The 12,506-nt window shown below is 43.0% G+C and overlaps 1 protein-coding gene across 4 annotated transcripts in view; it reads right to left on the minus strand.

Moving 5' to 3' along the window:
* Positions 1-12,506, minus strand: part of RNF149 (ring finger protein 149) — a 38,590-nt gene that overhangs the window by 24,998 nt on the left and 1,086 nt on the right. The window lies entirely within an intron of this gene.

Raw genomic sequence — 12,506 nt, forward strand, 5'->3', positions numbered from 1 at the left:
AAGTCTTTATATTTAAAGTTATTAAAATAGTGTGATAGTAACATATGAGATAACAAGAATGGGGCAGAATAGAAAGTCCAGAATTTAGACCACAAAACATAAAAGAATTTAGGAAATGATAAAGGTGGAATTTCAGCCCTGGCCAGTTTGGCTCAGTGGATAGAGCATAGGCCTGTGGACTGAAGGGTTCCTGGTTCGATTCCGGTCAAGGGCACATGCCTGGGTTGTGGGCTTGATCCCCAGTGTGGGGTGTGCAGGAAGCAGCCGATTATTATTTTTATTTTTTAAGTATGGGGCAATTGGGTATCATCTGAAGAAAAAAAGCTATTATCCCTTCCTCAGAACTTAGGCCAAAAGAAATTCTAAAGATTTAGAAGCAAAGATTTAAATATATTTAAACAGTAAATATAAAAGAGCTAGAAGAAACATGGGAATTTAAATATATATGATATTGAAGAAAAACCTTTCCAAGTATGAAAAACCACCTCAAATTTTCTTAAAAGAAAAAAAAAAGGATCTGACTAACCATAAATAAAAATGAAAACTTTCTAATGTCTAAAGAGCAAAATCAAGGAATCAAAATTAAAAGAGCAAATGGGCAACTGTGGAAAAACCCATGAAACATAACAAAAACAAAACTAATTTCCTATAAGAAAAAGAACAATAGAGAAACAAAGGAAATGAAGTCAGTGTGCAGAAAGTAAAATACAAATGGGTTTTATTTTTTAAAATAGCAGCTTTAGCAAGGTATAATTCCCATGCCACAAAATTCACCCTTTTTAATGGGTCCAATCCAGTGATTTTAAGTATATTTACAAAAGTATGAAAGCATAACTTTCTAATTCCATAACATTTTTATCATCTCAAAAAGAAGCTGTACAGTTTCTCTCCAATAAGTGGATTTTAGACATATGAAAAGTTGTGGAATAGATAAAACATTTTACCTGTGACACTGCCGAAGATAAACACGTGTGACACACCGTACGGACAAGAGTGCGCACCAATCTGCACCCTTAACACTGAGGGCTAGCGAATCACTACAATCTGGGGTGGAGGGCAATGGGTATCAACACATTTTTTAAACACATGTCTCTTGACCTATTGATTCCACATCCAAGAACTTAATGGCATAGATATACATACATATGTACACGTGAGGTATCTAGAAAGATATTGATTGCCAATGTTTTTTCTATCACAATCTAAACATCCATCAGTAAGAAAGCAGCTTATAATAACAGTGTATGTACATAGATGGAGGCAGCAGCTCTGTCAATACTGATAGCACTCAAGCTATACAGATGAGAAAAACGCATCATGTAACACTGTGTGGACCAGAGATCTACATGGCTGTTATCAGTCTAGAGGTCTGAAAGGTTGGCGGCTGCTGGTCTAGACCACCTCTGGAAGGCGGCCCCAGAGACTGCAGCCTCTATGAGAGGAGTTGGCATAGGAAAAATTCTGTACTGTGTGCACATATTACTACTCAAAAATTAATTTAAAAATCCATATATGTTTTCCGGCATTACACTGAAACCACACTGTTAACACCATTTTATCTTGAGAGAAATTTAATCTGTAGCAAATCCACTGTGACCCTCCGCCATGGAATTTAGTTACTGAAACAACAGAAGGGCACCCTTCTAAGTGGCTCCTGTTTGGAAGCTGATCCTGTGACCTGGGCCTCAAGCATCACTTTGAAAGAACTGACGTCTCAGCACTCCCACAACCGCTGGGCATTTCCAGCCTTCAGGAAAATAAACATCTGGTAGCTAAGAAAGACACGTATAGAAACAACTATGCTAGCTCTACCACTTGTAATCACATGGCACTTCACAAGCCGAAAGCCTTTTATATAAAGCTCCTTTCTGTGGAAGTTTTCAGGAACATACTAATGCAGGAAGACCAGTCTCAGTTCATAACCTTCACACAGAAAACAAAACTGTCTCTGCCATGCTGACAGCCACATTCACATCTGGCACCGCTGCGACGTTCTTCGTGAGACAGTGCAGAGAAACACTCTGGAGCACTTCCACGTTTACATCTCACTTGAAGCAGAAAGAGGCCACACGATCATCTTACAGAGGAGGGCTCGGAAATCTTAAGAGCTGCTCAGTGTCGTCCAGCACCCGGAAAAGCCGGGTCTGGAAAAATCAGCACCTGTACCATCATGGGGGACACAGGTTTCCAAGCCACAGCCTGGGTTCAGCCTCATTCTGCTACTACTGTCCGGGTCAGGAGAATCCATCTTCTCTGAGAATATATCTCCAGCTACAAAACGGAGAGGAGAATTTTTTATTTTGAACTGTCACTTGTTTAAAAAGGAAAACAGAGCTGCAGAAATGAGCTGATTGTTTTACCTGGGGTGACAGGCATATCAGTTACATCGTGGAGGACAGGAAAGGTTACAAGCAAAGGAAATTGTGAAACCACCCAGGCTGTGAAACCATCATAAAAACATATTTGGGATGGTAACTGGTCCAGTTTGGGTGACCGAAGGTATTAATCTCATTATCCTAGTGCCTCACTGCCGGGAACCAATTCCAGCATGGCATAATTACAAGAGTTTCACCGAAAGGTTGGTGAAGCTTGGGGAGCTCAATAAGGGTTGAGTCAAATGTAATTACCTGTTGGAACGGCTAAACGGCACTTCCCCCAAACCTGAATAAGATTGTCTGCTGCCAGACAGCTCAGGGCATTTTATTGCCTCCTGTTGGCCAAACACCTGAACAGCTGTAGGCTATTCCCCAAAGTAACAATGCTTCTGAACCCTACCCTTTGAAACCTTACCCTTTGAAGTGTATGTCTCCACCTGGCCTTAGGACAAATTGTGTTAATAAATAACATGGGGTCCTTAGACAAGGGGTAGTCTTCTAGCTCCTTTAGCTGAAGATCCTCTGACCCCCAATGCCTTTCAAAATTATCTTTCATCTTTGGACTCCTTTTTGAATCTACGTGCAGCTCCTTTCTCCAGATTGCTGAACCCTTTGTAAGGCTGGGACAAGAACCCCGGCACCTCACATAGAAGCTGGCACATAGTAAATGTTTGTTGAATAAACAAATGAATGAATGAATGAGAGGTGAAAAAGGTACTGAAAGAAGAGAGGTTCTTCAACACCTAAAATCAAGTGGGAGAGGGGTGAGGCAACTCACGCTCTTCATGAGAAGGGTCCCCTGAACTGAAAACACTTGTCATAGCAACCTGAAATTTTCACCTAGGAAATTAATCTTAGTTTAGCGAGTTAAAAGAAATAATTTAAAATGTATTCTGTGCCTAGGATGAAGGCTAACCTGTTTGCTGTGTATACTGTAATTACATCAGTAAGACTACTTAAGAGAACTACTTTAAATTAATAAAACTCAGAATGAAGACTCATTCTGTCCTGTGATTTGCTTTTCTGGGATATTTTTGGGATAAACAGGAGGCAGGGCAGTTGAGTAAAAATGCACTAGCTGGGTCACTGCCTGCACAACCCCAAGGGTGCTGGCCCTGCCCTTCTCCTGAAGCATCTCTCACTCCCAAGGGGCCTCAGTGGCATATGACAGCACATCACAACTCACTCCCAAACTAAATAGCTGGGCTTCTTCACAGAAGGCACACACACCTAAAGACTTGGGACAGGTGAGAAAAAGCCCTTAGAATTACTTTTCTTCCTTAGGCCTTACCATTGCTTGCTATCAATAACATTTGACTAAGAAAGTCATCTTGTGCAACCCTCCTCCACCTCCTGCCCCCAAATCTATACACATCAACATCAGACAGGAGAACTGGAGGCAGTTTGCTTTATTTTTGTCTTACTCTTTAGCACAAGGTCTTTGCACATAGTACACAATAAAAAACCCACTTGAAAATAATAATAAATATTAAATAAAGTATTCTTTGGCAAAACAAATTATCCACAAAACTCTTGTATGCCCAAAATAAAATTGGATGTATTGCCATTTCCTTTCAAATTTCTGTGTTCCTCCTACACCTTGTCAAAAATGTAAAAAAAAATTTTAAAAAGAAAAAAAAAAATCTGGTTTGCAGTCAATAGCTTCAAAATTCTAGAGGGTTACCTTTGAGTCTAGCATACCATTTCTCCTCCCAAGGAAACTACTTAAAGTAGATCTCAACATTCTGTTGAAAGAGATGGGAACTACTGAAATATTTAAAGTAGTAGATTAGATTTCTGTTCTAGAAAACTAATTCAGGCAGCAAGGAATACATTTTAAAGGTCTAGCAAGAAAACCCCATGAACTTTCAGGTTTCCTTTTTCCAAAAACAAACTTCTATACTCTCTCCCCCTTCACCTGGAGACTTCAGGTTAAGGTTCAGTATCAGCTCAACCTAAGGCCTTTCAGCACCATCTACCCCTTAGAGTATGCAATGCGTGAAAGCCTCTTAGATACGCTTCTTTTAATATACCTACTATAATTTCTTTATAGGTCTCTTTCCTCACTAGACCAGTACTACCTGTTCTTATTTATTAGTTTTGTAGCCCAGCACCAAACAGTGATGACCAAGAGAAGGGTTTCTGAATGAATCAATCTGAAAAACTGGCTTATCTTCTGGTATTATAGTTGAAATGACCCAATAAGGGGAAATAGTACACTAAATATAAATGTAAATGTCTCTGAAATTTGAAGCTATTTTACATTTTTATGGTTGGCTCAGAGTGAAGAGGACCCCAAAACAAATGCAATTCTCTTCCTGGAATGTTAAATTATGTTTTCAATAATTTGGCTTGCTTAAAAGTATTTTGTATTTAGTGAATATATTACTTAACAATCTTGCTGAGAACTCTGTAATTTTCCTAAATGCATTACTTTATTTCAATCATTCAGCCTTTTGCCACCCCTACCTCACACCACACATCCCCAGAGACACTTTCTCTATCATCTTAACTTGTCCTTCAAAACTCAATCTTTCTGCGAACTGTCCTAGTTAATTAATGCCACGTTCTATGAAGCTGCCAGCTGTCATTTCTGTTTTGTTATAGCACCAAAATACTTACTAAATTCAAAGCTATATTTTTAGATCGTTTGTGGGAGTGAGCATTAAAGATCATCAAGAATTTATCAGTCTAGCCCTAACCGGTTTGGCTCAGTGGATAGAGCATCGGTCTGCGGACTGAAGGGTCCCAGGTTCGATTCCGGTCAAGGGCATGTACCTTGGTTGCAGGCACATCCCCAGTAGGGGGTGTGCAGGAGGCAGCTGATCGATGTCTCTCTCTCATCGATGTTTCTGACTCTCTATCCCTCTCCCTTCCTCTCTGTAAAAAAGTCAATAAAATATATTTAAAAAAAAAAAAGAATTTATCAGTCTAGGCTGAGACAGTATTTGAATCCTCCCAAAATCACAACAAAATTACAACAGAACCGCAGAACTGCCATCACTCAGAGCCACCTGAAATCTAGCTGAACAGAGTTCCTACAACTAAGGATTTAAAGAAGCAGCCACATTGATACTGGTAGGAAGGGAAGAGATGCAGAATGAAAGAGGCTGGTACCACACCTATGTGTGGCCGATAAAATCAGGAGGGATATCTCAGGTGCAGCGGTCCCCCCCTACCCCCAGGGTGAAGTATCCCAGCCCCACACTAGGTCCCCCCAGCCCAAGGTTCCAATGCCAGGAAGAGAAGTCCCAAAACTTCTGGCTGTAAAAACCTGCAGCTATTGTGGCTGAGACAGAGGCTGCTGGAGTCCCAGACAGTTCCTCTTAAAGGGCCGGCACACAGACTTACTAGGACTCACTCCCTCTGAGCTTCAGCACTGGGGCAGCAGCTCAAAAGGTATCAGGAAATACAGTGAGAAACTAAATTGTCCAGCACCAGAGTGAGAGCTGGACGGGCAGCTTTCTTCCAGACAGAAATGCTGGCAGAGGCCATTGTTCCTATGATGAGCCCTCCCCCAACAGAGCTGGCAGGTGGGCACCATAACTGAGCCTCCATCAACTTAGCTAAAGCTATTGCCCCACCATGGTGATTCCCTGAAGCCCTGCTCCATCCAACTTTTGAGTCCACCCAATCTATTTTCATTGGCTTTTCCAAATGAATGGCCTGTCTTGGCTCATGCTCAGACTTTCTTAAAATCTCTCAAACAAGCAGCATCTGGCCTTGGTGTGCCTCATATCTCTCACTAAATTGCCCCAGCACTAGTGGCGGCTGGCCTTAGTTTGTAGCTTGGCCTATCCTGGGAACCTCCAAGTCCAGCACAAGTAGCAGCCATCTGCAGACTGCTTTGCAGGTCCTGATGGGTGGCTCTAAGCAGGGCAAAGGTGGCAGTTGACCTTGGTCTGCACCTCCTGGGAGGTCTGAGATTCAGACCACATTGAAGTACCACCCAACCACCTCCACAAGCACCACATTCTAGGGGCAGACTTAGCGGGCATGAGAGCCCTGCTAAGTCCTACTCTGTGGGGCCAGCTCCTGCACAGCTGATATTCCATGGTGGTCACAGGCAGTCCTGGCAGCCAACTGGCCTGGGAGTAAATCCCTCCCATTAATGTGCCAACAGCAATCAAGGCTCAACTACAACAGGAAGGTGTACACAGCCCACACAGGGGTGCACCTAGAGTGCCCAGCTCGGGTGACTGGGGAGACTGTGCCACTGGACTCTACTACTGGACACCTACAACGTAAGACCACTCTATCAAGCATGGGAGACAGCAGCTCTACCTAATACATGGATACAAACAGGGAGGCTGCCAAAATGAGGATACAAAGACACATGTTCCAAATGAAAGAACAGGACAAAACTCCCAAAGAACTAAACAAAATGGAGACAAGCAATATGCCAGATGTAGAGTTCAAAATACTTGTTATAAGGGTGCTCAATGAACTTAGGGAAAAAGTAGATGAACTTAAAACTTCAATAAAGAGATAGGAACTAGAAACACAAAAAAGAACTAGTCATAAATGAAGAATACATGAACTGAAATGAAGAATACATTACAGGAAATCAACAGTACAATAGATGAAGCAGAGGATCAAATCAGGTATTTGGAAGGAAAGGAAGCAGAAAACACTCAATCAGAACAGAAAAAAGAACTCAAAAAATGAGAATAAATAATAAATAAAAAAGAATAGTATAAGGAGCCTCTGGGACAACTTTAAGCATACCAACATTCATAAAATGGTGATGCCAGAAGGAGAAAAGAAAGCAAGAAATTAAAAACCTACTTGAAAAAATAATGTTGGGTCTTAACTGGTTTGGCTCAGTGGATAGAGCGTTGGCCTGCGGACTGAAGGGTCCCAGGTTCGATTCCGGTCAAGGGCATATGTCTTGGTTGCGGGCACATCCCCAGTAGGGGGTGTGCAGGAGGCAGTTGATGGATGTTTCTCTCTCATCAATGTTTCTAACTCTCTATCCCTCTCCCTTCCTCTGTAAAAAAATCAAAAAAATATATTTAAAAAAAATAATGTTGGAAAACTTTCCTAATCTGGTGAAGGAAATAAACATGTAGGTCCAAGAAGTTCAGAGTCCAAAACAAGATGAAACCAAAGAAGCCCACACCAACACACATAATTAAAATGCCAAAGGTTAAAGACAAAGATATAATCTTAAAAGCAGTGAGAGAAAAGCAGTTAGTTATCTCCAAGAAAGCTCCCATAAGACTGTCAGCTGACTTCTCAACAGAAACCTTGCAGGCCAGAAGGAAGTGGTTTAAAGTGATGTAAAGCAAGGACCTACAACCAAGATTTCTCTATCCAGCAAAGCTATAATTTAGAACTGAAGAACATATAAAGAGCTTCCCAGACAAGAAAAAGCTTAAGGAGTTCATCACCACGAAACCAGTATTACATGAAATGTTAAAGAGTCTTCTTGAAGAAGAAAAAGAATAAAATGGCAACAAACATGTATCTATCAACATTTAAATCTAAAAAACAAAACAGATGAACAAACAGACCAGAAACAGACTCAGAGATACAGAGAACATTTTGACAGTTGCCAGGGAGGAGATTTGAAGGATGGATGTAAAGATAAAAGGATTAAGAAGTACAAATTGGTAGTATCAGAATAGTCATGGAGATGTAAAGTACAGCATTGGGAATATAGTCAATAATATTCTAATAACTATGTATGGTGTCATCTGGGTATGAAATTTATCAGGATGATCACTTAGTAAGTTATATAATGTCTAATCACTGGGTTGTATACCTGGGATGAATATATTATTGTATGTCAACTGTAACTGAAAAATAAGAATTATATAAAATAAAATAAAAGTGTTATTCATAAAAGACTACTGTGCTCTGCAAACACAAAATGCACATCTCTCTTAAGGCCAGAGACTTCTTTTTTAAATCCTCACTCGAGGATATGGTTATGGATTTTAGAAAGAGAAGAAGGAGGGAGGGAGACAGAAACATCAATGTAGAAAGTGAAACATTGATAAGTTGCCTCCCATACATGCCCCAGTTAGGGATTGAACCCACAATCTAGGTATGTGCCTTGACCTGGAATCAAACCTGCAACCTTTTTGATATATGGGAAGATGCTACAATCAACTGAGCCAGCAAGTTGGGGGAAGGTCAAAGACTTCTTACACATCTTTGTCATCTCCCTCCACTCCTACTATAGCCTCTTCCTCAAACACAGCTCGCAGCTCTAAGCCTTGCCATACTTGGCACTTAGTAAACATCTATCAACAGAATGAAAGCACCAATCCTAAAAGGCTATACCAAGATTTCAGCTAAAGAATCATCCAACTTATTAACCGACAGTAACTACACTAAGGCCAATCCTATATAATAAAGAGGTAATATGCAATTGACCATCACTCCAACACACAAGATGGCCGCCCCGATATGGCCGCCACAAGATGGTGAGCAGGCGAGGGCAGTTGTGGGCGATCAGGCCAGCAGGGGAGGGGAGTTGAGAGGGACCAGGCCTGCAGGGAAAGACAGTTGGGGGGGACCAGGCCTGCAGGGGAGGGCAGTTGGGGGGAACCAGGCCTGTAAGGGAGGGCAGTTGGGGGCAACCAGGCTGGCAGGGGAGGGCAGTTAGGGGCAATCGGGCTGGCAGGGGAGGACAGTCAGGGGCAATTGGGCCAGCAGGGGAGGGCAGTTGGGGAGACCAGGCCGGCAGGGGAGGGCAGTTAGGGGCAATCCTGCCAGCAGGGGACGGCAAGTTAGAGGCGACCAGGCCTGCAGGGGAGGGCAGTTGGGGGCGACCGTGCCGGCAGGGGAGGGCAGTTAAGGGCAATTGGGCCAGCAGGGGAGGGCAGTCAGGGGCAACCAGGCCGGCAAGGGAGGGAAGTTAGGCCAGCAGGGGAGGGCAGTTGGGGGTGACCAGGCCTGCAGGGGAGGGCAGTTAGACGTCAATCAGGCTGGCAGGGGAGTGGTTAGGGGTGATCAGGCTGGCAGGTAGAAGCGGTTACGGGCAATCAGGCAGGCAGGCAGGCGAGCAGTTGGGAGCCAGCAGTCCTGGATTGTGAGAGGGATGTCCGACTGCCCGTTTAGGGGTCTCAGATTGGAGAGGGTGCAGGCTGGGCTGAGGGACACCCCCTTCCCTATGCATGAATTTCATGTACCAGGCCTCTAGTGTATAATAATAAAAGCATAATATGCTGATTAGACCAGATGGCTGAACAGCGAACGACCGTCCAGATGACCTTCCGGACAACCATCCGGGACCACGCTATGACACCCACTGGCACAAGGCCAGCCAAGGCAGGTGCAATGTGATTGGTCGGGGGCCCGGCCATCACCCCATTATTGCTCCGCAGAGGGAGGTCCGGGCCACCAACAGGCAGGCTGCGGTGGGTGGGGCCTCCCTCTGCGAGGGAAGCTGGTGCCGGCAGCCGGGGGAAGGACATCCTACTCTTGCATGAATTTTGTGAATCGGGCCTCTAGTGCTTTCATTTCAATTATTTGACTTGTATCAATTTTTACTGATCATTTTCAAACTGACTTCTAGCCATCTTTGCAATATCTTCATTGTTGCTTATTGCTCTCACTAGGCACAAACTCCTCAAAGCAGGCATATGTCTTATGTATTTCTGTCTCTGAGAAGACACAATACTTGGCTCAATACCTGTTTGCTAAAGGGCATCCACTCTGGGCATTAGTGTAACACTTCTTATAGCTGTTCTGACAGATAATTATCTTAAAGTCATGCTTTATTTTAAAGACACACTATAATACTGATATAAACCCAAAATGTCTTATAATGAATTCTAGTAGAATCAAGCAACATGTTTAGAAAAACTGGAGAAATTCTCCGAGACTCTCATGATTCAATTTGAGAAGCGGCCATCTCCACCAATTTTGTCTAACACCAGGGTTACACAGGAGCACCGAGAACCACTGAATCCAAGGTTTTTACTGGCTCTAGCCTCATTCTGACAAAATACTAGAAGCCTAAGTCTGCACTGCCTTCAAGGTTGTGTGTAACATTTCAGATTCAAATTTGTCAGAACTGGTTCTTCTGACTTAATTACATGCATTTTATTTTAATTCTATCCCATTCTCAAAAAGTCATGATACATTTGTACCCTTACCCCCAATTGGATCAAGTTCTGTGAGGGTCCTTCTTTTCCATCTTTAAAGTCACCACTATATTGGCCCTTATATTTCTACTTGGACTAGCCCAACAGTCTAACTGGATTCTCTACTTCCAGTTTTTCTTATGTTTAATCCATTAGTCATACTGCTACCAAACTGTTCATCTCCCTTTCAGTGGTGCAAAAAGTTGGATGATTTAGTCATTCTCACTCCTCATCCCGCCCCTGCCCCCAACACTTGGCAATATCTGGAGACATGTTGTCACAACTAGTGAGTAGAGGCCAAGGATGCTGCTAAATATCCTGTAATGCACAGGACAGTCCCTCCCACAACAAAGAATGATATGACCTTATATCACCTTGTTGCATTTAAATTCTTTGAATAATAGTTTCCTCATTGGCAAAATGGGGCTAAAATACCACCATAAAGGGCTGTCAGGAGGATTATGTGAGCTGCTGTATACCAGCAGTCGCCAACCTTTCTGACCTCACGGACCAGTGGTCGGCGGACCACCGTCTGGCAACCGCTGGTATAGAGAACACTGAGCGCTATGCCTAAGCACTGGGTACTTTCACACATTAAAAAAACTGCTGTTCCTTTCTTCATTTTTCTCAAACAGAATTATTCTCACGGCAACAAGGCTAGAATGGACACTGATAATGGGAACAAATGCTTACAAGGAGAAGAGTTAAAATAAGTGTTTTCCTGGGCCTGGATAAACTGTATGTCAATAATACAAGCAAGGTTGCTGAACCATAGTTAGGACCAGTCCTGTTAGTCTGGAAAGGTGTTAGTGTTGTTATAAAAAAGTGCAGATTTAAGTCCTGCCAGTGTGGCTCAGTGGCTGAGCAACGACCTATGAACCAGGAGGTCATGGTTCAATTCCTGGTCAGGGCACATGCTCAGGTTGTGGGCTCGATCCCCAGTGTGGGGTGTGCAGAGGCAACCGATCGGTGATTCTCTCTCATCACTGATGTTTCTCCCTCCCTCTTCCATACTCTCTGAAATCAATGAAAACATATTTTTAAAACAATGCAGATTTAGGAAACTGCAGGCTGATGAGTCTGCCATTGGAAAGAAAATTACCACATTAAGATGTTGTAGACTGAGAAGTGATTGAAAGGACCCAGAATCAGGGAATCCTAACACAACTGCCTAACTCGGGAAACACTCTGGATCGGATGTATCTGGAATGCTATGTGCAATCTAATGGGCAGGACTTTTCATGAGAGGCTTGGGTACAATGACAATTGGGTAGATTTGTAATCATTGGAATAACTGCCCAATACTCTAAATGGACATCTCCATTTCCTCTCCAAACCCACTTCCTTTCTGTTGCAACTGAGGAATTTTGCCTCTACCATCTGAGGTCAAGCCCTCCACAAGTGTCTTGGACACCATCTCTCAAAGACCCTCCTCTGCCAGATTCCTCTTCTCTATCCCATCTCTAGCAGACCATCCCTTCCCACTTCAAATATGCCTCATCATCCGCCACCCACCCACCCTGGCCCACAGTTTCTGCCCATGTCTCAGCACCTCCCAAACCCTTCCAGGCAACCTGTGTCCACATCCTCACCTCTCAACTGACTTCCGTTCCTATCACTCGGCTAAAGTAGGACAAATCCAAAGACACTTTCCTGTCTTCACTTTATTGTCAGGTTCTGAACTTGCATTCAGAAAGCCAAAATAGAGTGAAAAACTTGCAGGAGTAGCAGAAACTTTAAAAGATTTTAATAACAGTAAGTTCAGAATGAGTCATGATCTTGCAAGAACAGAAAAACAGTTCTGCTGCATACTGGTCAAAAGGCACTCGGATTCAATTCTGACGATATCTTACAAAAGACGACTTTTAAACGATCGTTACTTCTTGAAGAAGCAACCTGTTGCCCTGGGGAATGAGTAAGTAGGAAGGCTCACCTCGCAAAAAGCAAGATCTTTTCTTGAATCAACACGGCATTAAAAATTTCATCTAAACTCAAGGCTAAACGAATCTGATTGGCAGTCAAGCCAGTATCA

Source organism: Plecotus auritus (assembly GCF_963455305.1).
Source record: "Plecotus auritus genome assembly, chromosome: 8".
Taxonomy (NCBI): domain Eukaryota; kingdom Metazoa; phylum Chordata; class Mammalia; order Chiroptera; family Vespertilionidae; genus Plecotus; species Plecotus auritus.